A 26,762-nucleotide genomic window follows, 5' to 3' on the forward strand; every position below is an offset into this window, starting at 1 on the left:
TTCATCTGGACAATAGTCATTTTTTTCCCTTTGTTTTTCTAGAATGAGTTGCTAGACCCATCTCCTTCACATTGCTACAGATTCCAATGAGGAAGCTTCATGCTGTTCTGAGATAACCAGTACAATGTCAGTAGCGAAGAGCATTTCTAGAACTTCACCATCCAATGTTAATCAACCCTTCCTTGTTTTGCACTACCCAGAAGAGTGGATTCCTAAATTAAATCTTCAGAATACTCTGGTTGTATTATCTCCTTTATCAGAGCTTGATTTCCTGTGAGATTTAAAATAAGCATTTTTACATCTCATCTCTACAGTTTTTTCTGACATTGTAAAGTATATAAGACAGTTACGTAGAGAACAGCACCAGACCTAGTAAAGTTTGTGCCTGGATCACAAGCATGTATCACAGAATAGACTCCTATGTAATGGCACAGTGGAGTTGGGAGAAGAGGGACAGAACACTGCCCCCTGGTGATGGAAATAGAGAAAACATAACAGTATGGGGCTACTGCTGGGAAATCAGCAAGTGGGATGGTGGGGGAGAAGGTCAGGACTGAGGAAGAGGCAACCTTGATAGCTGTTTATCTTAGCGAATTATCCTTGCTAACCAGGTATTAAAATCTGTTGTTTCTACACTGCTGAAGATTCTAAGTGCTGTTATTTCCCTCTACACTTGGGATCCTCTAAATGTGGCACTCTAGGGCAAAGTACTCATGGACTAGCTCTGGTTACCAGCTTGATAGAAACCCTAGAGCTGAGGAATTAGGCATTCTGGGCTGTAGTCCTGGTTCTGCCACTAGCCGTAAGGGATTAAGTAAATTATTTCACTTCTCTAGGAACATTTCCTCATTTATTCAAATAAGATAATCTGTATAAGGTGCTTTGCAAACTTTAAGCGCTATATGAATATTAGCTATTATTGTTTGTAAAATGAGAAGGTTAGAACAGAGGATCACTAAATCCCCTTTTAGCAAAAATAAAAACCTCTGAATGTCTACTAATGCAATTTGACAAACACTGATTTCGAAAATAAGCACCTTGCAGGCAGGAACTGTTTCATTTTTATCTTTGTATCCCCGGTACCTCCCACATCTCCGGCATTTATTAGGCACTTAACAAATTCTCGCTGATTGATGATAGATTGGTCTCTTGTCACTTTGCCTCTTTTTTCTATTGGGTTTCAGTTTTTTCTTCTATAAAATGAGAGAGTTGGACAAGATGATCTTTAAGTTTCCTTCCAGTTATTCTAGGAATTTTCTTGAATCCAGATAACTTATCTCTTTCTTTCTGTTCCTTCACCTCTGTCTGTCTCTCAGTCCCTCTCTGTCTTGCTGTGCCTCTATCTTTTTCTCTGTCTGCTTCTGTTTCTCTTTCCCTATTTTCTCTCTGTATCTCTGTTTCTGTCTTTCTACTCTCTCCATTTCTCTCTTTCTGTCTTTCTTTTTCTCTCTCCCTCCATCTCTGTTTCTATCTCTCTTCTGTTTTGGTCTTTCTCTCTTCTCTATCCTCTCTTTCTCTCCTGTCTCTGTCTATCTGTCTTTCTTTGTACCTCTCTGTCTCCTTGTCTTTCTTCTGTCTCTGACTCTCTGTTTCTCTCTCTTTCTCATTCCCTCTCTGTGTGTCTTGCACTCTTTTTCCTTCCCCTCCTCTTACCCCATGTCTCTCTGTAATCTAGGTGATTTTAAACAAGGAATATACACAAGACCAGTCTAGGCCAGCTCTACATGATGATGGTAGTAGCCTATGACTCAATGAACATCCAAGCCATAGATCAGAGATGAGTTCACAAAAAGAGATATTAAGGAAACATGTCCCATTTCTCTTGCTAACCTTGACTTCATCCATAACACAACACCTGGCATTACAGGAACAAAATGAGGAGGATATAGATGGAAATGGAGAACAAGAAGACAGTCTGAAGTATAATTGTGAAACTCATGAATAATGGGAAGTCTCCATTTCAAATCAACATGGGGAATCTTGTCCTTGCTTTCAGGTAGAGAGCTCAACAGGCTAATGAACACATGCTAATTTACTTCAATATACTCCCACATCATGGCCACTTTTACCACTCAGCATTGACCCAGACAGAACCATTTCTCAAAAATCTTTCTCTCCCAAGAAAAAGGATTGGAACTTTGTCTCCATGCCTGTAGATCACAAGTGTCAAACTTATAGTCCATGGCCTGCAAGGGGCCTACAAAATTGCCAAGTACAGACAAAACCAGATTAAAATATGGAAATTGTTTAATAAAATAAATAAAATACAATACAACATAGATGATGTTAATCTATGGTTTTCTGAAGGAATATGCAGCCAGAGGGATCCATTTCTATTTGAGTTTGACACCACGCTTTATTTTTTTTTTTAGGCAATTGGGGTTAAGTGACTTGCCCAGGGTCACACAGCTAGCAAGTGTCAAGTGTTTGGTCTGAGGACGGATTTGAATTTAGGTCCACCTGACTTCAGAGAAAGTGCTCTATCCACTGTGCCACCTAGCTGCCCTGACACCATGCTTCAGAAGGAAAACTATATGCCTAGACTATATACCTTCAGAGCAAGGATCTTTAACACTTTTGTGTCATGGAGCTCTTTGATGGTTTCATAAAGTCTATTAATCCCTTCTCAGAATAATTTTTGAATCATTATTAAAGGAAATGATTACCTTTATTTAGAGATTAGTGAAAAAATAAAGTTGTATTTTTTTCTATCCAGGTTCAAAGACTTTTTTGAAATCTATCTACAAACCCTTTCAGATTAAGAAGCTCTGCCATAGACAGCAAACATGCAAGAGGAAAAGTTTGTGGAAAATGGAAAGGAGTCACCTGTCTAGATAAAGGGATTCCAGGAACCAGAAAATATGTATCCACTTTCACTTAATCCTACATTCCTTTACAGAGCAAGGAGTTGAGGAAAGAAAGAAGGAGGGAGGGAGAGAGAGAGAGAGAGAGAGAGAGAGAGAGAGAGAGAGAGAGAGAGAAGGAGGGAGGGAGGGAGGAAGGGAGGAGGGAGGGATGAAGGAAGGAAGGAAGGAAGGAAGGAAGGAAGGAAGGAAGGAAGGAAGGAAGGGAGAGAGGGAGGGAGGGAGGAAGGAAGGAAGGAAGGAAGGAAGGAAGGAAGGAAGGAAGGAAGGAAGGAAGGAAGGAAGAAAAAAATGCCTAAAAAGAAAGAGTTGCCATCCCACAAAGGTCCAGATGAATAACACATGTACTTCTGTGTCCACGTTGACCTCATATTTTTCTACATCATTTAAAATAGAGAAGCTAGTGTCTATTTTTCAGGGTCTGCAGAGGTTATTTTTATCCTCAATTATCATAACCAAAATAGCCAGCTCTGCTTTTGGAATAAAGGAGTGGGTGGCAGGTATTTAATTAGTTGTTAAGAATGAACCAGACTTCTTTCAAATTAGGGTGCTTCTTGCTTGCTCCTTGTTGCTTTAAAAAAAAAAAAGTTCCCTTTGTCTTCTGTTTTCCAGGAGGACTGCTTTGAGACCTGCAGAGTTTCTAAGTCTTTGCCTCCATCTCTGGCTCTCACCATTTTGACAGGCATCCTTGGAATGTCTGAAGTGGCCACACGTTGTCAGACTTCACCTAGTCTGTTTTCAGGCACCTCTCATCACAGAGAAGGCCCTATATGTGTGCATCATTCATGCAGTGGGAGAGCTAAGGGATAAGTATTTAGTTGCCACGTTGCCAACACTCAACATTAGAGCCAATGGCATCTCTAGGGGAGCAGGTGAAACGACCTTGGGGGGTAAACTACACACATATTTGTTTGTTCAGACTGGTGGGAATGCAAACTACCATGTGATATTTCATAAGCCACTTGTGCCCTGACCAGCCTGCTTGTCGAAACTCACACCACTCCTGGAACTTAGAGAATGAATCTATCAGGAAATTTTTCTCTAAACCAACAGTGGTTATAGAAATAATGAACATCATTGTCCTTTCTCTGCCCAAACTGTTTATTATCTTATTTTCCCCTACCCATCCACCCCTAGGCATCTTTTCCCCTTCTTGTACGTCCTATATTCTTATATAACCTATATCCAAGGGGTCATTAACCCCTCTGTCCTTGAAGCTGTGGGTGCTAATTGTCAGTAAGCTAAGATGGATTCATATTAAGTATCTCAAATGCCAATTCTCTTTATTTCTTGAATATTTTCTTTTTCCAGCTTGATTGACTTGCTAAAAAAGACCTAACTACATTCAATAATAGAAAGAATATAAATCACAATTTTAAAAAATTAGCCCTATATCTCTGATACATAGACTATGTTCCCCTCTGGCTCCTTACTGAAATCCAGAACTTAGAGGAAACTGTTCATTGACAGCAGGCCGAACATTAGATTTGGGATCTAATCAGGGCTGACATTCCCCAATGGTGTGACCTTGGATGACCCACTTAGACTTTGTGAACCTCCAGTTTCTCATTTATAAGATGAGGAAAATAAAATGTGTATTTTACCCCCCCCACATGAAAAAAAGAGTTGTTGAAAGGAAATCACTTTGTAAACTTTACAGCTCCATAGAAAGGCAACTTCTTATTGAAAAACTATGGCAGCTAACTAGGAGACTAGCTTTAAAAGTCTGAAGCTGGTATCTACCAACATAATTGGCCCTGCCTTTCTTCAAGTTTCGGCTACAATCCCACTTTCTGCAAGAAAACTTTCCCAGGCTTTCTTATGTTAGTGCCCTCCCTCTGAAACTATCTCCAATTTATCCTATCTTATTTTCATGAAGTTGTTTGCAAGTTGTTTCTCCAATTAGACTGTGAACTTCTTGAGGGTAGGAAGCATGTTTGCCTTTCTTTGCATGTCCAGCACTTAGCATAGTGCATGGCATAGGCAGGCCCTTAACAAATGCTTCTTATTGATATAGGAAGTACTCACTAATTACTTGTTGAGTGGACTAACACTTTTGTCAAATCTAGCCATGTGGAATAATGGTCACGCATAAGTGAGTCTGTACTTTCAGGACTGATTTAATAAACTCATTCTTAGGACTATGAAGTCAAAATATTTATCAAGAGGTCATCTAATTCACCCTCCTGTCTCTAATCATGTGACATCTAAATCATCTAAAAGAAATGTTCACCTCTGCTATTGGAAGATATTGAAAGATTTCTCATGTCCTTCTTGTGCTGGCAATCCCTCCATCCTACAGCCTCGTCTGCTTGACTGGGAAGCTCTTCCCCAGAATCTTCATTTAAAGAAACACCCACTCTCACTTTAAACCTGAACCAGCCCATGACTTTCTATGTTACTTTACTTCTCCACTTTGTCTCCCACAGGTCCTTCCTCCAACTCTATACCTTTCAGCATCCTTCTATGTTAGCTTGTCCCACTAGAATTAAGCTCCTTGAGGGCAGGGCTATTTGAACTGTATTTGAATTCTCAGGGCTTAGCACAGAACCTGGCTCACGGGCTTAATAAATGTTTCTTTTTTGCAGGAGGAAATGTTCTATAGTTTTTTTTAGTAATCTGTAGCTTACCAGTAATCAATTCCTCCTTGGATCTAAATGAACTTTGCTTGCTAAAGTTTTAAGTTGGGGGGGGGGGGGGGGGTTGGCCTTGAGAGAAGGTGTCAAATGGGGGATTATCCTCCCCACAAAATAATAAAAGAATTTTAGAGACAAAAAAATGCAATAGCAATAATCAGGTCTAATCTTCACCTGGGCAGCTAGGTGGCACAGGGATAGCGTTCCAGGACTGGAGGCAGGAAGACTGATCTTAATGCTTAGTGTCTGTTGTGACCCTGTATATGTCATTTAACCCTGTTTGCCTCAGTTTCCTCATCTGTAAAATGAGCTGGAGAAGGAAATGGCAAACTACTCCAGTTTCTTTGCCAAAAAAACCTCAAATGGGGTCACAAAGAATCAGAAACAACTGAACAACAACAAAGCTTCATTTTACAGATGAAGAAACTGGAGCCCACAAAAGGTGAATGACTTGCCCAAAGTCACGTAGCCAGTTAGTGATGGCACTGTGACTAGAGTCCAGGGTCACCTGCTTTCTGGTCCAGTGTTTCTTCCACTACAAAGATACTTAGAGTATGAAGTATATTTTATTGCATTTGAACTATTTTACAATCAGTCATCCACATAGCACACATGTGGTACCTCAGTTAAACAAAGCTTCATCCTTAGACCATGCTGACAGTTTATAACATCGTTGAGATTTGACATTTGAAATGGAAGAATTCTGCTGACTCTGTAAGTCTGATGGTCAGAAGACTAACTCTGACTTAGGATGGCAAAGTTTAAATGCCTCCACTCCCTTCAAAAGCAAGTCTCTGGTCAGCTGCTCTTCACTGGTCTATTTGAATTTTGTTGAATGTTCCTGGACATACAAGGCTGCTCACTGAGACTTGGAAGACTCTGTGGAAGGGTCTTTTTTATTGTAGCTCTGCACCCCTCACACACATTTGGGCCTTTAGAAGATCTTCTCTGGGTTCAAGACTCTTTGTGGGTCAGCACACACTGAAAACCATCAGAATTCTCCACCAATAGCTTTATTTTTTACCAGGTAGCTACAAGACAGATGAATATGGGGACAAGGGAAGGATTCTTCTCCTGCATACGGGGTATGCTTTTGCATAGGTTAGCAAACCACCAGTGGGGGAAGGCCTGTAAAGAACAGCCCCAGCACCTAGCATATTCTGAGCAGAGTGGGCACTTAATAAATATTAATTGATTGATTGATTGATGTATTACCAAGATCACACTCCTGTGATACTGCAGGCCACCTAATGGTCTCTGGTAAGATCATCACACAAGGTGATCTGTCTCTCTTGGGTATTGCCCCTGCCGATCTCAATTCTTGTATTTAAGTCCTAAGGCATCTTCGAAACCATTTAACTCATTCCCCCATCTCCATTTTGTATGAATTAACCAAGTCTCAGAAGATTTAAGTGACTTGCCTGTGATCATAGAGTTAGGAAGTTTCAGAGGCTAGATTTGAACCCAGGTTTGGTAGTGGCATAGGGCAAGGTCAGTGGCAGAGGTAGAGTGAGAAGGCCACCTTGGTTCAGATCCTCGTCCCCTCTTCTCAGACCAACAATCCTTCATCTCCAGACTTCACCACCAAAACACAACTGCCTTCTCCCTCTGCCGCTGGATCTTCAGGCCACTGGAGAGTTCTTCTCAGGTGTCAGAAGTAGAATTTCAATCCAGAATTCTCTTGATTTCAAGTCTTATGTCTTTTCCACAAAAACTCAGGGTCAACTACTGCCACCAGGAGATAGTAATACTATCTTAGCGAAGGAAACTTGGAATCCACAAAGACTTGGATTTAAATCCTGGCTCTTCTATATACTACTTGTACGATCTTAGGAAAGAAAAATACTTTACCTCTGGACCTCAGTTTCCTCATCTCTAAAATGAAAAGGTTATGTTCTAATTATCCAACTTTAAATCCAAAGATCTACATTATATTTACTGATTTTTAGTTAAAGATCAAATGCTGTAGAAATGGCACTAGCCTAAAATTAAAAAAAATAATTCAACACCAATTCAAACTACTTCAAGTAATCTCAGACTGCTCCTTTGCACTTGAAAAAAAAATAAGATAAAATTTGGGACAAAGAGGAAAGCATGTTTAGAAAGAATCTAGCAAGGTCATTTATTTATTCATTCAACAAGGATTATGATGTTTGCTCCAGAGAATATGATACAGTGGATAGAACACTGGCCTCAGAATCAGGAAGCCATGGATTCAAGTCCAGTTTCTGACAAATACCGGCTTTGTGTCTCTAAGCAAGGTACCACCTGTCAGTGCTCCAGAAAATTCTAAGACTAAAAGTTGGAGATCTGGTGCTGATCTCCATTGGTAAAAGAAGTTTCTTCATTGGGAGTTCCCTAGGCCAAAGAAATCAACCACCTAACACCAATACCCTTGCCAAAAATGCCAGTTATTGTGTTAAGTAAGCAATGGAGATACAAAGAAAAATACCATAATAATGAAATGATGGGCTAAGGAGAAAATGGTATGCAGTACAGGAGGATAGGGGGATATACACCACTCTCAAAATGTTCCATTAGCCTGCTATTTCAGAGTCACATCAATGAAAAAAAAAGTAGTAATTTTCTTTAGAGCTACTTAGCAGATGGCTACAGCTACATTGGACAGATGTAGGAAAGAAATGAGGACCTCGTAAAAATTCTGGTAGCTTGTAGCACTAATGGATTCTCCTTTAATGTGGAATAAATTTGGAGAATTAGTTTTCATGATGTTACATAGTCTCATCATCATTGATCCAGTTGCATTTGACTTAGAAGACTACCTATGAAATATATTAGCAGTGGATAAAAAGAAAACATAGCCAGAGTCATAACTAGAAATTTTGTAATAGGGGCAAATACCAAAAACTACACCTGGGATGAGTGGGGGCATGAACTATGTCCTTGGTAGAAGATGGAGGAGGGGAATAGATGAGGTGAGGGAAGGATTTCACCCTAGCTACCTGGTAGCATCTGGGGAACTAGATGGTGCAGTAGATAGAGTAGATAAGACTGTCAGACCTAGCATCAGGAAGACTTGAATTCAAATTTGACTTCAAAGACTTACTAGCTATGTAACCATGGGCAAGTCACTTAACCCTATTTGCCTCAGTTTCCTCATCTGTAAAATGAGCCAGAGAAGAAAATGGCAAAAAGTAGCTTTTTTGCCAAGAAAACCCCAAAATGGAGTCATGAAGAGTTGGACACAACTAAACAACAACACACAGCAATATCTGTTAGCATAATATCCTATTTTAACCTATTATTCTTGCTAACTAGACACTAAGCTCCATTTTTCTATGATGCTGAAGAATCTCAGCGCTTTTCAAATTCACCAACTTGGGCCAGTCCCCTAATTGCCCCACCTTAGTTATGTCTCTTCCTGTAGCTATCCTGAAAAAAAAGATTTTCTGGACTTGGATCTTTTCTAAGAGCACGGGGGACCTTCCTTCCTTCAAGACTATTTAATCAGAGAGCTCTGGATGCAGTGAGTGCTAAGTGTTTCTATAGCACCTACTATGTGGCAGGTGCTGTGCTGGGCACTGGAGGAGATAGAAAGGTTAGATAAGACATGGTGACTGCCAACATGGAGCTCACTCTCTCTGCAACAGAATATTAGCATATACCAATAATAACAAAACAAAACAAATTGTAATAAGTTCATTAGAAAGGTACAAATTGAATGTGAAGTCTGAAGGGGAAAGATCTTCCCAGATAAGAGAAACAGAAAAGCTGTATGGAGAGCACATATTAATTGGACTTGACAGAACAGTTATGAATTCAGCTGGCAAAGGGAAGGGGAGAAGACATTCTAAGCATTAGGAACATTGTGAGTAAAGTTAGGAAAGTAGGAAAGTAACTAAATGTCCAGGGGACAACAAAATAGGGTACAGTTTGGCCAGACAATATATGCTTTTTATATAGAGAATATACACTAGAGTATAAGGAGGGGAAAATATGAGATAAGGCTAGAAACATAGAATGGTGTCCAACTGTGGGGGTGTTGGATGCCCTCAATGACTTGAGTTAATTCAAGCTTAAAATATTTAAGTGTCAGGGATCATTATAGAGAAATTTCTACATTCAAATGAAACACAAAGATAACACTTGAAAATTACTGTTTTCCCCCACCCACCTCTTCTGTTTTGAGTCCAATCAATGTACCTCTTTTTTATAATTGCAAAGTACTGCCCACCATGAAATTTTGAAACCACAGAATGATAGTGGAAAATATGTTGAAAATCAACATATCTGAGGCCCAAAACGTTCCCGTGCTTTTACAAGTCTGCTCTTCCTTCCACATCTTTTCTCAGTGCTAACACAGAAACAGAATTCAATGGAATGCTATAATTTTTTTTCTAGAGGGCCTGAAAACAACTAAATTCCTTTTATTTCTACCCACTAGTAGAATAAACCCTTACATTTCATTATTTCTCTAATTTAACTAATAAATCAAATATCCCATTTACCTTTTTCTATTTCCTTCCGATATTGGCTTTATTTCTGTAATGGTGGAATACAGGCAAGATATATTTTCCCAGATGATACCTTGGGTCCTGCAGAAGCAACACCAGGCCCACTTTTGCCTTGTCATCTTACCCTCTGCTAATATGTAGGGCACAGGGCATAACATTAAGTCTCTAAGCATCCAGTGAAGATTTTCTCTACAGCTGCCCACATGTAGCACAAGCCTGTCATGCCTCAGGCTTAAAAACAGTGGGAAAGAAGGAAACTTTTACTGACCCAAGTTCTCCATTCTATAATAAGATATAGGATATGCTCCAAAATGACTAAATTAGGAAATTTTCTTCTTTAAGATTTTAAGCCCCCATGCCCACTTTTAGGATCTCTCTTCCTCATTAATTAACCTTTCAATTCATTATTATGACAGAGGCAATCCACCTTTTGGCTACTCTCATGTTTTTCTTTTTAACAAATTATTAAAAAATACCAAAGGAAAAAAAATCCACATCGCACTATATACATATACATATCATATCATATCATATCATATCATATCATATCATATCATATCATATCATATAGTATAGTATAGTATGTTATATTATGTTATATTATATTACATTATATGTTATGTTATGTTATAGTATATTATATTATAGTATGTTATATTATGTCGCATCATATCATATCTTACCATATCATATCATAGCATATTATATTATGTTGGTATTCAGGCATTTAAGTTGTTTCTGACTCCTCATGACCCCATTTAAGGTTTTCTTGGATGCTGAAATAGTTTGCCATTTCCTTCTCCAGCTCATTTTATAGATGAGAAAACTAAGGCAAACAGGATTTAAGTGACTTGCCCAGGGTCACACAGCTAGTGGTGTCTGAGGCCATATTTGAACTCATGAAGATGAGTCTTTCTGATTCCAAGCCCAGTTCTGTATCCACTGCACTACCTAGCTGCTCCTCCATATGCAATAGAGGAACATAAAAAAGGACTATTCATGGAACTGTGAATCTGTATTATGCACAACCTGCTTTTCTTAAGTATATAATAAATTCAACATGTAGCTTTTGAAGCTATCCTGCTTACATGTGATTCCTTCTGACTTTCCTTCTGTTTTCTTCCTTGCATTAAAAAAAGTTTCCAAACCCTATTTTCTTTTTGTTCTTTTCTATTTTTGACAATCCTACTCCTAGTTACTATCTTTCTTCTGTCTCCCCCTTCCCTTGGGGAAAAAAAAAACACAAATATATATAGTGAAGCAAAACAAATCCAGCTGTGTCCAAAAATGAATATTTTCTTTGTCTTAAAGCTATCATCTATCAGGAAGTAGGTAGCATTCTTTACCAGTTATCCATAGTCATGGCTGGTCATTGCATTGATTAGAATTTGTAAATCTTTCAAAATTTTTGTCTTTACAATGTTATTGTATAGCTTGTTCTCCTGGTTCTGCTTGTTTCACTCTCTATCAGTTCATACAAGTCTTCCCAAGTTTCTGTGAAACCTTTCTTCATTATTTATTTCTTACAGTAAATTTTCATTACATTTATATACCATAACTTTTCTAGCCATTCTCTAATAGATCAAAACCTCTTTAGTTTCTTTGCTCCTACCAAAAGAATTGTTATAAATAATTCTGTACATATTGGTTATTTCCCTCTTCCTCATCTTTTTTTTTTCTCTTTTCACAACCTTAAGTATAGGCCTAGTCATGGTATTGCTCGGTTAAAGAGTATACACCGCTTAAAAACTTTTGGAGAATAGCTTGAAATTACTTTCCAGAATGAGTGAACTGAGTCACATTTCCCCCAGTAGTGCATTAGTGTGCCTGTTTTCCATAATACCTCTAATATTTATCATTTTCCTTTTTTATTATCTTTGCCAATCTGATGAGTAGAAGGTGAGACTTTGGACCTACTCTAATTTGCATTTTTGTGATTATTAGTGGTTTGGAACATTTTTCACACGTTTGTTGGTAGCTTGAATTTCTCTTTTGAAAATTGCCCATTCACATTCTTTCACTGTCAGTGGGGATGGTTCTAATTCTCATAAATATGAATCTGTCCTAGAAAGATATCTTAGAAATGAGAACTTTATCAGAAAATTCCAACAAATATTTTCCCAACTTCCTATTTCTCTTCTAATTTTAACTACATTGGTTGCATTTCTGCAAAAACTTTTAAATTTTGTGTAGTGAAAATTGTCCATTTTATCTACTGTCATGAAAACTTTCCTATCCGTAGATCTGAAAGATAATTTCATCCTTGTTCATCTAGTTTGTTAGTGATGTCACCCAAATCGTGTGTCTTTTTGAAGTTTATCTTGGTGCATGGTGTAAGAGTTGGTCTATACCTAATTTCTGCCAAATTTCTTTCCAATTTTCCCTATACTTTTTATCAAACACTGAGGCCTGTTCCATGTAGCTGGGGTCTTTGCGTTTATCAAACACTAGGCTATGTACTTAATGTGTTACACTGACTGACCTCTCTATTTTTTCACAAGTACCAAATAGTTTTGATAATTACTTCTTTATAGTATAATTTGAGATATCGTTACTGTTAAGTCCCTTTACCTTCTACTATGCATTCTTTCCCTTGAGATTCTTGACATTTTGCTCTCCAGATAAATTTCATGATTAATTTTCCTAGTTCTACTGGTAGGTTGATTGCTGTGTCACTAAATGATTAATTTACATAGTATTGCCATTTTTATTATATTGGCTTAGCCTAAGCATGAGAATTAATACTTCTCCACATCTGCCTTCATTTCTGTAAAGAGTGGTTTATATTTGCATTCATATAGTTCTCATAGACCTTTACTTTGAAACTTTGAGAAACAGACACTTGCATACATTTTCCTGTCTTTCCCTTTGCAATAGAGATTTCTTTCCCTCAGCCAAAACTTCTGAAATAAAACAGAGCTTTAGTAACACCTGCTATACCATATTTTCTCTGATTAAGGGTCTTGAAACCATGAAGTGAGGAATATAGAATGTTCTCCCCTAAAAGGAACCTTAAAAGTCATCTACTACAGCCCTTTCATTTGACAAATCCAGAAACTAAGGTGAGAGGGGTAGGCTGTGCATAGAGACACAGAGTAAGTGCCAGAGCCAGAACTAGAACCCAGGTTTCTTCCATCCCAGTTCAGGATTCCACCTTGCTGACTCCTCTAAGGTGACATCACAAGGGCTATGACCCCTGGAAGAACTGAAGCATTGAATTTTTTCTTTCTTTGGTTCTTGTAGGGGCATCCCTCTCAGGTTCTCCCTCTATTTCCTTTGTCTCACTTTAGGTGCCAAGAATTTATTGTTTAGATCCAGGTGAGATCCTAGGATACCAGGATATTAAATGTATCCATCAGTATACTAAAATGTAGTAGCCTCACAATAAATATTTGTTGAATGAATGAACTTAAAAGCTTGTCTTTCTAGGAGGACAATATGGTGGCTTTGCCATTGGGGATCTTGGGTCTCCAAGTCTCAATTTCCTCAACTATAAGAAGGACATAATAATATTCACACTACCTGCCTCACACAGCTATTATGAGGATCAAATTAAATAACATCAATGAAGAACTTTGTGCCTGTAAAGCCCCTCATCGCTGTAAACTAATACTATTGCTCAGTCCTATCACTTTGAAAAAACTTTCTTTGAAAGCTATAGCCTCTATTTCTTTCTCTTTGCTTTTCTTTGTGTGAGCATGTGTGCATGGGTCTCTGTGTTTTCTCTTTTCATGTATCTTAGCCCTCTCTATCTGTGTCTTATGTACCATTGCCTTTACAGCATCGCTGTTTGGTTGTTAGGATTTATTAAAATTATATCCTCATGCAAAGCTTTTATCTGTTTAAGCTAATGTCCCCAGTTCAGATTAACAGAGATTTATATGTTTTGAGATAAAATCCCCCAAAGTAATCAATGTCAGTTTGAATCCTCTTTGCACAATATATTAAATTTCAATATGTCAAGGATCTGGACACTGCGGACACTTCCTTCGTTGATACAGATATCAGCCTCCTCCTTATTCCTTAGGAAAAAAAGCATGGAGGAGAGGAAAAGACAGTGGCATAGGAGAAAGCAGCATAGCCCAGTTCTCTACAATGCCTGCTCCAACAAAGATCCATCCAAAAAGCACACAAAGTAGTGATCAGGAAATCCAAAGAAAAGTTGTAGTGAATCCTTTTTTCCAGCATAAGATTATAGACCCGAGTGGGTCTGTGGCTGTTGTCCTGACCCTGGAACAGGATCATGGATTCAGCAAACAAGTACAGATCAGGGGTGCCCTGTCTCTCTAATCCAAGAGCAGAATGAAAGATCCAGTCTGATGGCACAGGTTAGGAGTGAGTCTTTACCTCTGTGATCCCAGGCTCAGGCGTGAGTAACCAGGATATCAGCCTGCAGCTCTGTTGCTCTGACCGAGTCCAACAGATATATCTACCAGATCTCCAAGCAGGCGCAAGTCTGAAGTTGTGCTGGCCAGACCCAAACTGCAAAGCTGAGACCAGAAATGCAATGATTAAACTATGCCTTAAATCACCCTGCTTGAGTCATCCCTGAGACCCTTGAAGAATACTGCACTTAAAATACGATAGGACCCCAAATAATAGATATTAGGAGCAAACAAAGCCCTAACATTCCTTCCAGAAGTGTTCAGAGCTTCACCTTAACACAAAATTTCACTTTGGGAAGTACATTCAGAAGAATGAGTAAACAAATAAACAAACAAAAAGATACAGACAATACAGAGATTTTATGCATACAGTGATGCCCAAGGCACAAACCTAGAAGAAATAGGCTTCTGAGCAGCTGTGTCCAAAAGAAAAAAAAAGTCATCTCCTAGTGGCCATCCTTCTTTGGCCCTGCCTACTTTGGTCTGACAACATTGAGAAAACAATCCATTGCCAAGTCCATAGCTTGAGACTTTCTAGCTTAGTAGGATCTTCCAGAACACTCATTCAACTATAATAGCTTTTATGGAAACAAAGTCTCTATGGTGTCTAGTTTAAGTTCCAATGTCATGATGATATCATGAAGATGAGCATATAAAAAAAGCAGGGATCACTGGGAGTCAGCATGGGCTCATCAAAATCAAATTATGCCAAACTAACCCAGTTTTCTCTTGATAAACATAGTACATAGAATTCTGAACTTGGAGATAATAGAACTGGATTTGAATACTGTCTCAGACGCTTAACAGCTATGTGATCATGGGCAAGTCATTGCATTACTAATAGCCTCAGTTTCCATCTCTATAAAATGGGAGCAATAATCCATGTCTCATATAAGTCACAGGGTTGTTATGATGAATACAATTTTCAGACTTCAAAATGCCATATATATATGTGAGTTACTATTGTCACTTTGTTGAAAGAGAAGCACCATGGTATACTACATGGTATACTATATAGAGAAGCCTTAGAGTCAGGAAGACTTGCGTATAAATCTGGCTTCTGATATATATTAGATAGGTGACCACAGACAAATTACTTAACTGCTCAGGTTTGTAGCTAGGGAAGGAATTTTCACACCAGAAGTGTTCTACAACAATGAAATTACATGTCTGCGATGTAAATGTGTATATTGATCCATATACATGACTGAAATATAAATAGATGTGCATATGTATATGTACACATGCAGAATTTCTCTAATGATATGTCAGGGTACTGTTATAAACATAGTTTCCTGGGTTTTAGCAAGGAATTTAGCAGGTTTTCTAGTTCTATCTTTGTGTACAAAATGGAGAAATTTATATTGGAAGATAGCAGCTTGTTCAATTCAAAAATGGTTAAATAAATGAACCCAAACAATATTGATTAATGTTCACCTGGAAAAAGGCATCTAGTAAAGTGTCACAAGGATTTTTCTTCAGGTTCCTTCTCTTCAATATCTTTATTAATAACTTAAATGAAGCTGTAGATGGCATATTTATCTATGTCAGCTTGATGGGAAAGCCAGTTAACATTTTACTTGCCAAAATGGTGATACAAAATGATCTCAGGAGACTGAGATAATAGACCGAATCTGATAGGAGAAATTGAATAGGGGTAAATGTGTAATGTCCTGCATTGGCATTCAAAAAACCAACTGCAAAAAGCAGAGGAACAGGGAGCTATGATTCAACAGGAGCTCATATTAGAGGCAGTTGGCTGCTCACTGGGTAAAACACTCAGCCCGTAGTCAGGAAGACCTGATTTCAAATCTGACCTAAGACACTTACTAGCTGTGTGACCCTGGGCAAGTCACTTAAACCTGTTTGCCTTACTTTTTTCAACTATAAAATGGAGATAATAATGGCACCTACCTCTCAGGGTTGTTGTGAAGATCAAATGAGATATTTGTAAAGCACTGAGCACATAATAGGCATGTCAATGCTTCTTTCCTCTTTCCCATATAAATGGGAAGATTCTCTCCCTTCCCTGCCCCCTTTGTGAATCAGAGAAATTGAAAATTGGATGGGACCTCAGAAGTCAAAGGAATCCCCACTACAAGTCCAACCAGTGGTCATTTAGTCTTAGCTTGAAAAAGACCTCAAGCCCAGGGCAAAATAGACCTTGGTGTCTTAATGAGCAGTTCATGTCATATGATTCAACAGTGTGATATGACACCCAAGAAGCTAATGCATTTAAAAACTACATTAATGGAAGTATGGCAGCAAGAATTTGCAAAATTATTTTAATGACTCTGAGCTTCTCCTTGAAATAAGGACCCAGCTTTTCAGTATTAATATTTTCCCAGTATTGTGCCATGCTCACGTACATGTAGTGACATGGCTAAAGGAAGGGAACTCTACCACTTCCGAAGAACTGAAAATAAGTATCACCTGGAGTTCAGTGGAAAAATGAACAGTCACTGTGAGACCAAGACACCTACATACAGGGAATGATGAAGAATTGAAGTACATGGCCAAGCAGCAAGTATTTATTAAAGGGCTTTCATGTGCCAGTGACTAAGCTAGGCACTGTAGATACATATACAAAAGGGAATCAGACCTTGACCTTAAAGAGCTTGGATCCTACCAGTGGAAGAGGAAATGCTATCAAAGAAATGTTTCAGCAAAAAAAGGTCATAGGGTCATAGGCTGAAGGAGACCTTAATGGTCATGTGGTCTAATCTCTTTATTTGACGGTTGAGGACTATGAGGATCAGAGAGGTTAAATGACTTTTTTTTTTTACTTTTTCTTTCGGAATAGGAAGGGAACTCAATGGTCATTTAGTGCAACTCATATATAAAAAAGAATATCCTATACATCATACCCAACAAGCAGCCATCTAGCCTTTGCTTGAAGATGTCCAGTGAGTGAGAGAAAATAAACTACCTCTCAAGGCAACAACAACAGCAGTTGTAGTAGTAGTAGTAGTAGTAGTAGTAGTAGTAGTAGTAGTAGTAGTAGAAGGAGGAGGAGGAGGAGGAAGAGAAGAAGAAGAAGAAGAAGAAGAAGAAGAAGAAGAAGAAGAAGGTAGAAGAAATAGTAGTAGAAGGTAGAAGTAGTAGTAGTAGTGGTAGTAATAGTAGTAGTAGTAGTAGAAGAAGTAGTAGTAATAGTAGTAAGTAGAAGTAGCAGAAGAAGTAGTAGTAGTCATCATAATAGTAGTCATTGAAGGAAAAGAAGTAGCAGTCCAATGTTTACCTCAGTTTTCTTACTGTAAAATGTGGATAATACAGATCAAATAAGATAATATTTGTAAAAAGAATGCTTAATATAGTACCTAATACAGAATAGGTGCTATGTGAATGCTTCTTCTTCCCCCCTCCACCCTTCCTTTGCAAGTTGTAACAGCAGCAGCAAAAACAGCAGTAACAGAAGGTAGTAGTAGTAGTAGTAGTAGTAGTAGTAGTAGTAGTAGTAGTAGTAGTAGTAGTAGTAGTAGTAGTAGTAAAAGTAATATCATTGCTAACATTTGTATGGTGCTTTAAAGATTACACATATTTTACATATATTATTATGATTGATTCTTACAACAACCCTGTGAAGTAGTTGCCATTATTATCCTCATTTTACAGATAACTGAGGCTGACAGAAGTTAAATGACTTACCCAGGATCTCATGATGAGAAAGCATCTGAGGTCCTTTTCAGACACTCAGGTCCTCCTGACTGCAACATCTCCTAGCTATGTAGGAAGAAAGGTAGCCCATTCCATTTTTTAAAGGTAGCTGTAATTGTTAGGAGAGGCAGCTAGGTGGCTCAGTGGGAAGACTACTGAGCCTGCAGTCTGGAAGACTTGGGTTCAAATCCATCCTCAGATAACTTACTCAGATAGCTGTATGACTTGGGTAAGTCATTTAACCTTTGTTTCCTTTAATCTACTGGAGAAAGAAGTAGCAAATTACCCGAGTATCTTTGCCAAGAAAACCCCATGGACAGTATTGGCTTGATCTGGTCCAAGGGGTAACAGAGTCAGGAATGACTGGACAATAATGGTGAGGGAATTTGTTCTCACATCAAGCTTCTTGGCAGTTCTGTCCATCGTTCCTAGCTCTGTTTTCTGGTACTAAGAAGTCCAAAACGTCTTCCGTATTACAGTTGTTCAAATATTTGCAATTTTAGGTCTGATGTAAGGGGGGAAAAACAAATACTTTGTAACAATTGGAGTTTTTCAAAAGCTTAATGGGTTGCTTCAAGAGACTGTCGGTTTGCCTTTATTGAAGGTGTTCAAGCAAAGGTTAGAGAACCATTTGTAAGGTATGTTATACAAAGGATTTCTTCTTAAATATGAAGTGGATGAGATGTCTCCTGGGATTTTTTCCAACTCTGAGATGCTTTGATTCTGTGCAATTATAGAAACTGATCGCAATTCTTTTTTTTTTTCTTGGAGGTCTTCAAGGTAAGGCTGGATAACCACTGTTTAGGTATATTATAGAGGAAAGGTTTGAAACATGTGACCCATCAACCAATGAGTGCATCCCTCAACACTCCCAAATACAGGCAGAATCAGATTAAAATGCAATTCTAAAATATTTAACAAAATAAATAAAAATACATTAGAACATTAATAATGTTAACGTGGTTTTCTATATGGTCTGCAGGGATCCATTATATATGGTTTAGTGGCCCTATTTCTATTTGAGTCTGATACCACTGCTGTAGAGGAACTTTTTTTATGTATGGGCTGAATTAGATGACCTTGAATTCCGTTCTAACTCTGAAAAACTAAAAAAAATGCTACTTATCCTTTTTGGAAAGGGGCTTCTAAAGTCCCTTCTAGCCATAAATCTATAGCCTTCTGATCCCATATATTTATTGAGAGATCACAAAACCTCATGATTCTAGGCACAGTTTTCAGAGGAAAAAGGCCAAGACTTTAACCTCAACCATCCATGTGTCCCAGTTGTCCTAATGGGAAAAATAATGGGCAAGTTATCCCACAGACTTATCTGATGCCAGTTTTTGGTAGGGCCACCCAGGAGCCCACCCAAAACTAAGTTTTGCCTGACTCATCATTTCTTTTCTCACTTCCTCCTCGTTTTTACCACTTAGTTTTTCTTGTTCATGTCAGCAGAGACTGACTGAACATGTGTGACACATACATGTAACTATACACAACTGGAATCTAGATCCCTGAAAACACAGCTGCCTCAACTTTCTATGAAATCAACAATGAATACAACCCAGACACCTTCATTTCTGTTGTCTTTTGTTCACAAAGTCTTCTTTTCCTCTCTATTTGCTATTTCAGTCACATTTTACATAAGGTTTTTCAGTTCTCTAACTTCAAATAAGTGACTGTCTGAGGTTAGGAGGAGTACTGCACCATGCTCCCAGCATCCTTCATCAGAATACACTTTAAACAAGGGGCAACCCTTAAATAGTAATGATTATATAACAGAAACCACACACCTGTGCCTCCAAAAACTCCCTAACGAAGCTAGACTGTCACTTTGAATAAGTGAAGAAGCCATTTAAAAATATGTCTGAGACCTGGTCAAGCTGCTTGCTTTGAAATATTATTTGTGACTCCAACAGTATAAATATTCAACTTCCCCTAGGTTTTAAGCTACCTTAATGGTAATTCTGTAATTGAATTTCTGTAACAAATTCAGATCTCATTAGTGATTTGGGACTCTAGCCATCGTCTTGCCTGAACTGCAAAATAGTCTACACACATTTCATTTCAGTTTAGTATTTGTACCACTGTAGGCAGGAGTTACATGGGGACACCATGAGGACAACATTAGCTCCTTTGGCTAGAGGCTACTCTGGTCAAAAATAGGGTAAGATTTATTCTTTATGGACCTGGAAAACCACAGTCACCCAACACTGTGTGTGAAAGGTGACAATGGCCTGAAATAGTACAAGACCATGAAAAGTACTCAAGGCCATGGAAACCATACAGATTTCTGGCCCAAAGGTGCTAAATTTACCATTCCCTTCTAACAGATAGACGAATCTTATTATCAACTCAAGTAATGGACTGCTTCAACAAAGAATAAGACTTACCACAATAGGTATTGCCTGGGAAGTTGGGCGTGGTGGCATAGGTTGAGTTATTTATTTGGCTCTCACAATAAATAGATGCCTGGAAGGAAAAAAAAAATACACCAACTTGCTTTCCATTGCTACCATCTGGCTGCCAGAAGCCATAATTAACACCCTTGGAAGTTATGAGCAGTTGATGAGTGGAGCTCAGTTCTCTGCAGCCCCAGCAATGTTTCTGCAGCACTTCTCATCAACATGGAAACTTTCCCAAAACCACAGTGGCTGGATGAGAAGCTCTCTTGCAATTCTTATTTGTAGATCTGTTTTGTGGTTTATTTTTAAGAGGTTGAAGACTGGGCTACAGACTCTTCAATCTGAACAGTTCAGCATCATTCAATTCAACAAACATTTTTAAAGATATACTTTTAAGAAATCTAATGCAAATGATGTCATGGCGGTTATGTAGGAAAGGAGCAAACCCCAGGGAGGGTGAAAGCAATTCTAGTAAAAGAAAAAAAGAAAAAAAAGAAAAGATCAGAGAAGGAGTCATGGGGAAAGTTGTACTTGAGTTGGACCAAGGAGAAAAGGTTCAATAATCAGAGATTGGAAGTTATCCTAGGAGAAAGGCATATAAGCAAAGGCATGATTACAAATGACAGTGGGGTATCTTTTGGGGGGAATAGCTCCTAGGCAACTTGAGGTTACCTTCAGCTCATATCTGAACAAGATACCACAGACTCAAATGTTAATCTTCACATAACTCCATAGAAAGTAAGAGACAGAAAGCATCTCAAAGACCATCTAAATCAACCTGTTCATTTTACACAAGTGAGGCCCCAAAAGGTTAGAGACTTACCTAAAACCATAGGCACTATGGATAAGAGGATTGGAATCCAGGTCCTCTGACTCATACTGACTCCCATTGAACTGAACAATATCAGGATCATTATCTTTAAATACAATAGACAGACAGATGGATGGACTGCTGAACAGAGGGAGAGAGGGGGAAAAAGAGATAGAGACAAAAAGAAACAGAGACAGACAGACAGAAGGATACACAGAGACACTGAGTGAAACAGAGACAGAGAGGAAGAAAGAGAGAGGGGAGAAGAGACAGAGACAAAGAGACAGAGAGAGAAAAAGAGAGAGTGAGAGAGAGGGAGAGAGAGAGAGAGAGAGAGAGAGAGAGAGAGAGAGAGAGAGAGAGAATGAGAGAGAGAGAGAGAGACTGACTACTGGACAAAGGGAGAAAGAGAGCCAGAGACACATAGAGACAAACAGAGACAGATAGAGACACGAAGAGAAACAGAAAGACAAACAGAGACACACAAAGAGAAAGAGACTGACAGATGGACAGAGACAGAGAAAGGAAGAGACAGAAACAGAGAAGCAGACAGAGAAAGAAAGTCCTGATAAGTGTAGATTTCTGAGGGACAGTCCCAGATTGTCAACACAGTGTCACTCAGGCAGCAGAATTGGAATGTATAGGCTTTCTCTTCTTTGCAGAAGTGAGAGACTATGAGTATGGAACATTATGTATATTATGAACTATGTAGTTCTCAAATAAGGGACAGATCATAGAGTCAAGTTGAGAGAGGTCATTCCATCAGTTGAGCTACAGACAACTTCTGCTAGGGAAAAATGTAGCTAAGTACTTTAAGGTAAAGCAGCTAGGTGGTGCAGTGGGTAGAGTCCTGGGCCTGGAGTGAGGAAGACCTGAGTTCAAACCTGGCCTCAGACACTTACTAGCTATGTGACCTTGGGAAAGTCACTTAACTCTGTTTGCCTCAGTATCCTCATCTGCAAAATGAGCTCAAGAAGGAAATGGCAAACCACTCCATTATCTTTGCCAAGAAAACTTCATGGACGGTATGGTCCACAGAGTCACAACAACAACACCTCTAGTGCTGAAGCCTGTTGTTCCCTGGGGGAGGGGGGGACAAGCATATATTAACCACGTACTATATGCCAGGCACTGTGCTATGCCCTTTATAAATACTATCTCATGTAATCCTCACAACAACTTTGGGAAGCAGATATTATTATGATCACCTTTTTACAGCTGATGAAACAGACACACAGAAGTTAAGTGACTTGCTCAGGATCACACAGCTAGTAAATGTCTAAATGTTTGACACCATGCCCAGAATTCTTATCTTCTGCTCAGCCTAGCTGCCCTTCTCACAGAAGTTTTAAATGTACAAAATAAAATGCATAAGATTGCAAAATAAAATTGTACTGAAATATATTTGTTAAAACACGTTTTTAAAAAGTGAATTCACAGACTCCACATTAAGAACCCCTGCTCTAGTGCATCATCCTGTGTATGCCACAAAGCTCAAGTATTAAATTACATTGAGTAACCTCAGTGTTGGATAGTGGGGCTAAGGAACCAAAACCGTTTTTATTTCTGATTTTTAAAATTATGTTCTTATTTTGTTTGTGTATACTCTTTGGTTTACAACTCAGCAGAGGCATTCAGTCATTTTTTTAACCCATATTTGTATAAATCTGTGGTCAGAAACCATTTTCTTTTGGTTTTGTTTTAACTTCCTCCACTGGTGTCCCAAACAGACCTGCTACTCCAAAGAGGACCACAATGCATCTGTTGTATTCCTAGAGCAGAGCCTGCAACACTCCCAAGTGTGGCCTAAAATAGGTTAGCATAGAATTGGAAAGTATTTAACAAAATAAGTAAAAACATGATAAAACATAGATAATGTTAATATTTGGCTTTCTAAGTCAATATGCACTTCCAGGTATCTTTGTATATGGCTTAATGGCCATAGTGGCCAGTGTCTATTTGAGTTTGATATACTGTTCTAGAGAATTTTAGTCCTTGACCATCCTGCACTCTGTGACTAAGAAAGATGTTTCAATCACCACTTTCATCCACCTTTGTAAGAATGTTATCAAGTAGTACTGCCCTCATACGGCTCCGTATGGCTCTCAGGATGTTACAGGCAATGTGTCATACTGCTCCCAATTGCAAGCTTCTCAAGAGCCATATCCTTCGTACCTTCCATAGTGCCTGACATTTATATGGAAGGCACTCAATAAATAAGTAATTGATGTTTTTACTGATAGACAATGAATGAATGCTTAGGAATCTTTGAAACTTTCAGTGTCATTCTCTCCAAAAACTGATAGAAGAGAGAAGAATCAATCGTTGTCTTCTCAGTCCTACCTTATGCTCAGCCCCAGGAGAAAATTGCTATGCCGTACTCAAGAATGTACATGATTCTGACTCTGGTATTTTTATACATATTTGAATGGAACATAAAAATTTCTGGAGAGAAGGCAGGGCACCCAAAGAATGAATACCTCATTGGCTCTTCACCTTAGTGGGGGTCACGAGCTGGAGAGCTAGAGAACAAAGCAAATTTGGGCTGTGCTTCATGTACAAGAGGTACTTTCGCTGTACCATCTATACAAATTCTCCTTTTACAATGTGTTGTATTGGTTTACAGGAACCTGTTCTTCAACTTGAAGACCAAAGAAATTGGGTTTTTTGTATGAAAAGATGATTGAAAAAATAAGAAAACAACTACACAAAATAAATGGAAAGAACAGCAACAAAAGGTAAACCAAACACTTTATGAAACTGAACAATTACAACATGACCTTAGAGATGAATTGAGAAAATATGTTTTCTTTCTTTCTTTTTCAAAGGTAGGGAACTGGAGGGATGAAAGAATATTGTATATACTGTCATAATCAAATTGATTTCTTGGTTAGTTTTATTGAACTTCTCTCCGCACACACACTTTTTTTGTCACAAGGGGATGAACAGAGGAGGGTTATGTTGAGCAGCAAAGGGGATATAAACATGAAAGATATCAATAAAAAGCTTAAATATAATTGAAGCTTATGGGAATCACAATTGTATTTTAGTGGAAAGAGAGTGTGAATGACTTTCAACATACCCAAGGTTCAAATACAGACTCTGCCATTTAATCCTTATGTGACATTGGGTGATCAGTGCCTTTCTGGGTTTTAGTTTCCTTATTTGTAAAATGAAGGGATTGGGCTAGATGATCTCTGAGGCTTCTTCCAACTCTAAATTCTATCATTTTATTCAAAGTATATATTTCTGACTAGGTGAATATAAATGTGAATATGTGACCAACTTTCCAGGATCCTATTACATTGTCTTTTCAAATTCCATCTTAAAAGCTAACTTTTCTTTCTTTCACAAGCTTTTAAATGATGATTTGGTGACAATGACTGAATGCCTTCATTTGCTTATTATTAAATATCTCCCATTGCTTTTTCAAGAAAACCATGTGCTGCCCTATTTTGCTCTAGAGCAGCTAACTCTTCCCACAGCTCTATTATGGGCAGCAAGGGAGAAATAGCTCTGTTTTATCCAGGGCACAAAAAAGAACTCACCTCCAGGAATAATAACAGTGCTCTTGCATTGCCCTGGCCACATCATCCAGAGCCCCGAGCCACTGGCTGTGACCGAGCAGTGTGGAGCAGTATAAGGTACACCACTGTTTTCCTACTGACTGAATGACAACAGAGTTTCCATTATATATGCATAGTACAGGCTGAATTGACTGATAGTAGTCTTTCTAGAGAATGTACTCCCAGAGCTGACCTAAGGTTGATAAATGACCTTCCCTATAATCACCTGTTTTTTTCATTCAGTCAATTAAGCATTAATAAAGCACTTACTATGTGCTGTGCTAAGCACAAAAGTTGTAAAGAAAGGCAAAAGTGTGGTCCCTGCCCTCAAGGAACTCACATTCTAATGGGAGAGATGATATGAAAATAATTGTGTATATATAAAATATATGTGTGTGTGTATGTATGTGATATGATATATATGGCATACATATATTTATATGATGTAAATGGAAAGTAATCTCACTTGGAGGTTGGGAGGAAGGAAGGGCAAGAAAGGCCTCGTAAAAAAGGGATTTGATCTGAGTCTTGAAGAAAGCTAGGAAGACTAAAAGGCAAAGGAGTGGGGGGAAATCATTCAAGTCCTTGGGAGTAGCCAGTGCAAAGGTAGGGTAAAGGAACACAGGACGTCATCTGCAAGCAGCTGTAGGTAGGTTGGTGCAGCTGGAGTGAGGTGTTGTTGTTTGTCCTTCATCCTCCAAGAGGACCATAATATCAGGAAGGTGATGCCATGACTTGCAAGTGAACAGGATTTAAGTGAGTCAGAACTGTGCAAAGTTACCAGCCTCACTCTCTCCTCTAAAGTCATCTGGGTCCAGTGGCAAGATGTAGATCAGGATGACTAGAGATGACCCCAGATGCAGTGGGAGACCTTGGCCTTTTGAAGTGTAAGAAGACTGGAAAGGTAGGAAGAGATTGAGTTGTAAAGGACTCTAACTGCCAAACAGGGGATTTTATAATTGAAACTAAAAATGATAGGGAACCACTGGAGTTTATAGAATAGGGGGTGACATCAGACCCCTTTAGGAAGACCGCTTTGACAGCTGAATGGAGGGTGGATTGGAATGGAAAGAGATTTGAGGGGAAATGATATCCATTAGGAGGCTATGATCACATTCAGGCAACGTTGTTCTGTATCATTCAATTTCAGCTAATTCCTGAATCACTTAATGAGACTTCCAAAAGCATGCTTCACACTTAAGGTCCGACCATGGAAAAACTCTTGGAGATTCTGTCATCTTTCACTCATTAGTCTTTTTTTCCTTTTAAATAGTATTTTATTTTTTCCAATTACATATGAAGACATTTTTAACATTCTTTTTTTAAATAAAATTTGAGTTTCAAATATTTTCCTCCCTAAGACAGTAAGCAATTTGATATAGGTTATATATGTGCAATCATATAAAACATATTTCCTTATTAGTCATGTTGTGAAAAAAGAAACAGAACAAAAGGGAAAAAACTTGGAAAAAATAAAGTGAAAATAGTATGTTTTAAAATGCATTCAGATTCCATCAGTTCTTTCTCTGGATGTTTCACTCATGAGTCTTGACCCTATCAGAGAAAAGGCAACAGAGAATGGGGGACAATCCATAGATGTCGCACATCTGAAGAACTGATATTTTGGAGAATTATCTCTTAATGTCATTTGTTTAAGAGAATTAATTTCTCATCCTGTATTTTATATTTGATTTTACTCTGTTAGTGATATTATTCTATAATCAGATTCCTCTTCTCTGGGTGAAGAAGCTTATGTGAACATAAGTTCAGCCTCTTTCTTTCTAAAGGGAGATACCGAGAATATAATTACTGTTAGGTAAAGAAAAACTCTGTTCTCAGCACTCTCATAAAACGTTATCTCAGCATTTGCTGCAAGATTCTTGGGGAGTCCTTGAGAAGCTAGGACTACCTCACCTTGGCCCATCTTTAACAATTAAGATGGGCTCCTCTAATCCCAGTCACC

The 26,762-nt window shown here is 38.4% G+C and overlaps 1 long non-coding RNA gene across 1 annotated transcript in view; it reads right to left on the reverse strand.

Annotated features, from left to right (window-relative positions):
• The window catches only part of LOC110201417 (uncharacterized), a 105,154-nt gene extending 83,330 nt beyond the window's left edge, over positions 1 to 21,824 (reverse strand). The window contains exons 1-3 of the long non-coding RNA XR_002322492.2: positions 21,246 to 21,824; positions 20,411 to 20,489; positions 14,323 to 14,465 (exon numbers count right to left, since the gene is read on the reverse strand). This is a non-coding gene — a long non-coding RNA (uncharacterized LOC110201417). The remainder of the gene's footprint in view (positions 1 to 14,322; positions 14,466 to 20,410; positions 20,490 to 21,245) is intronic.
• Between the last annotated feature and the right edge of the window lie 4,938 nt (positions 21,825 to 26,762).

This window comes from Phascolarctos cinereus, unplaced genomic scaffold, assembly GCF_003287225.1.
Source record: "Phascolarctos cinereus isolate Bilbo 61053 unplaced genomic scaffold, phaCin_HiC Scaffold_7;HRSCAF=346, whole genome shotgun sequence".
NCBI lineage: Eukaryota > Metazoa > Chordata > Mammalia > Diprotodontia > Phascolarctidae > Phascolarctos > Phascolarctos cinereus.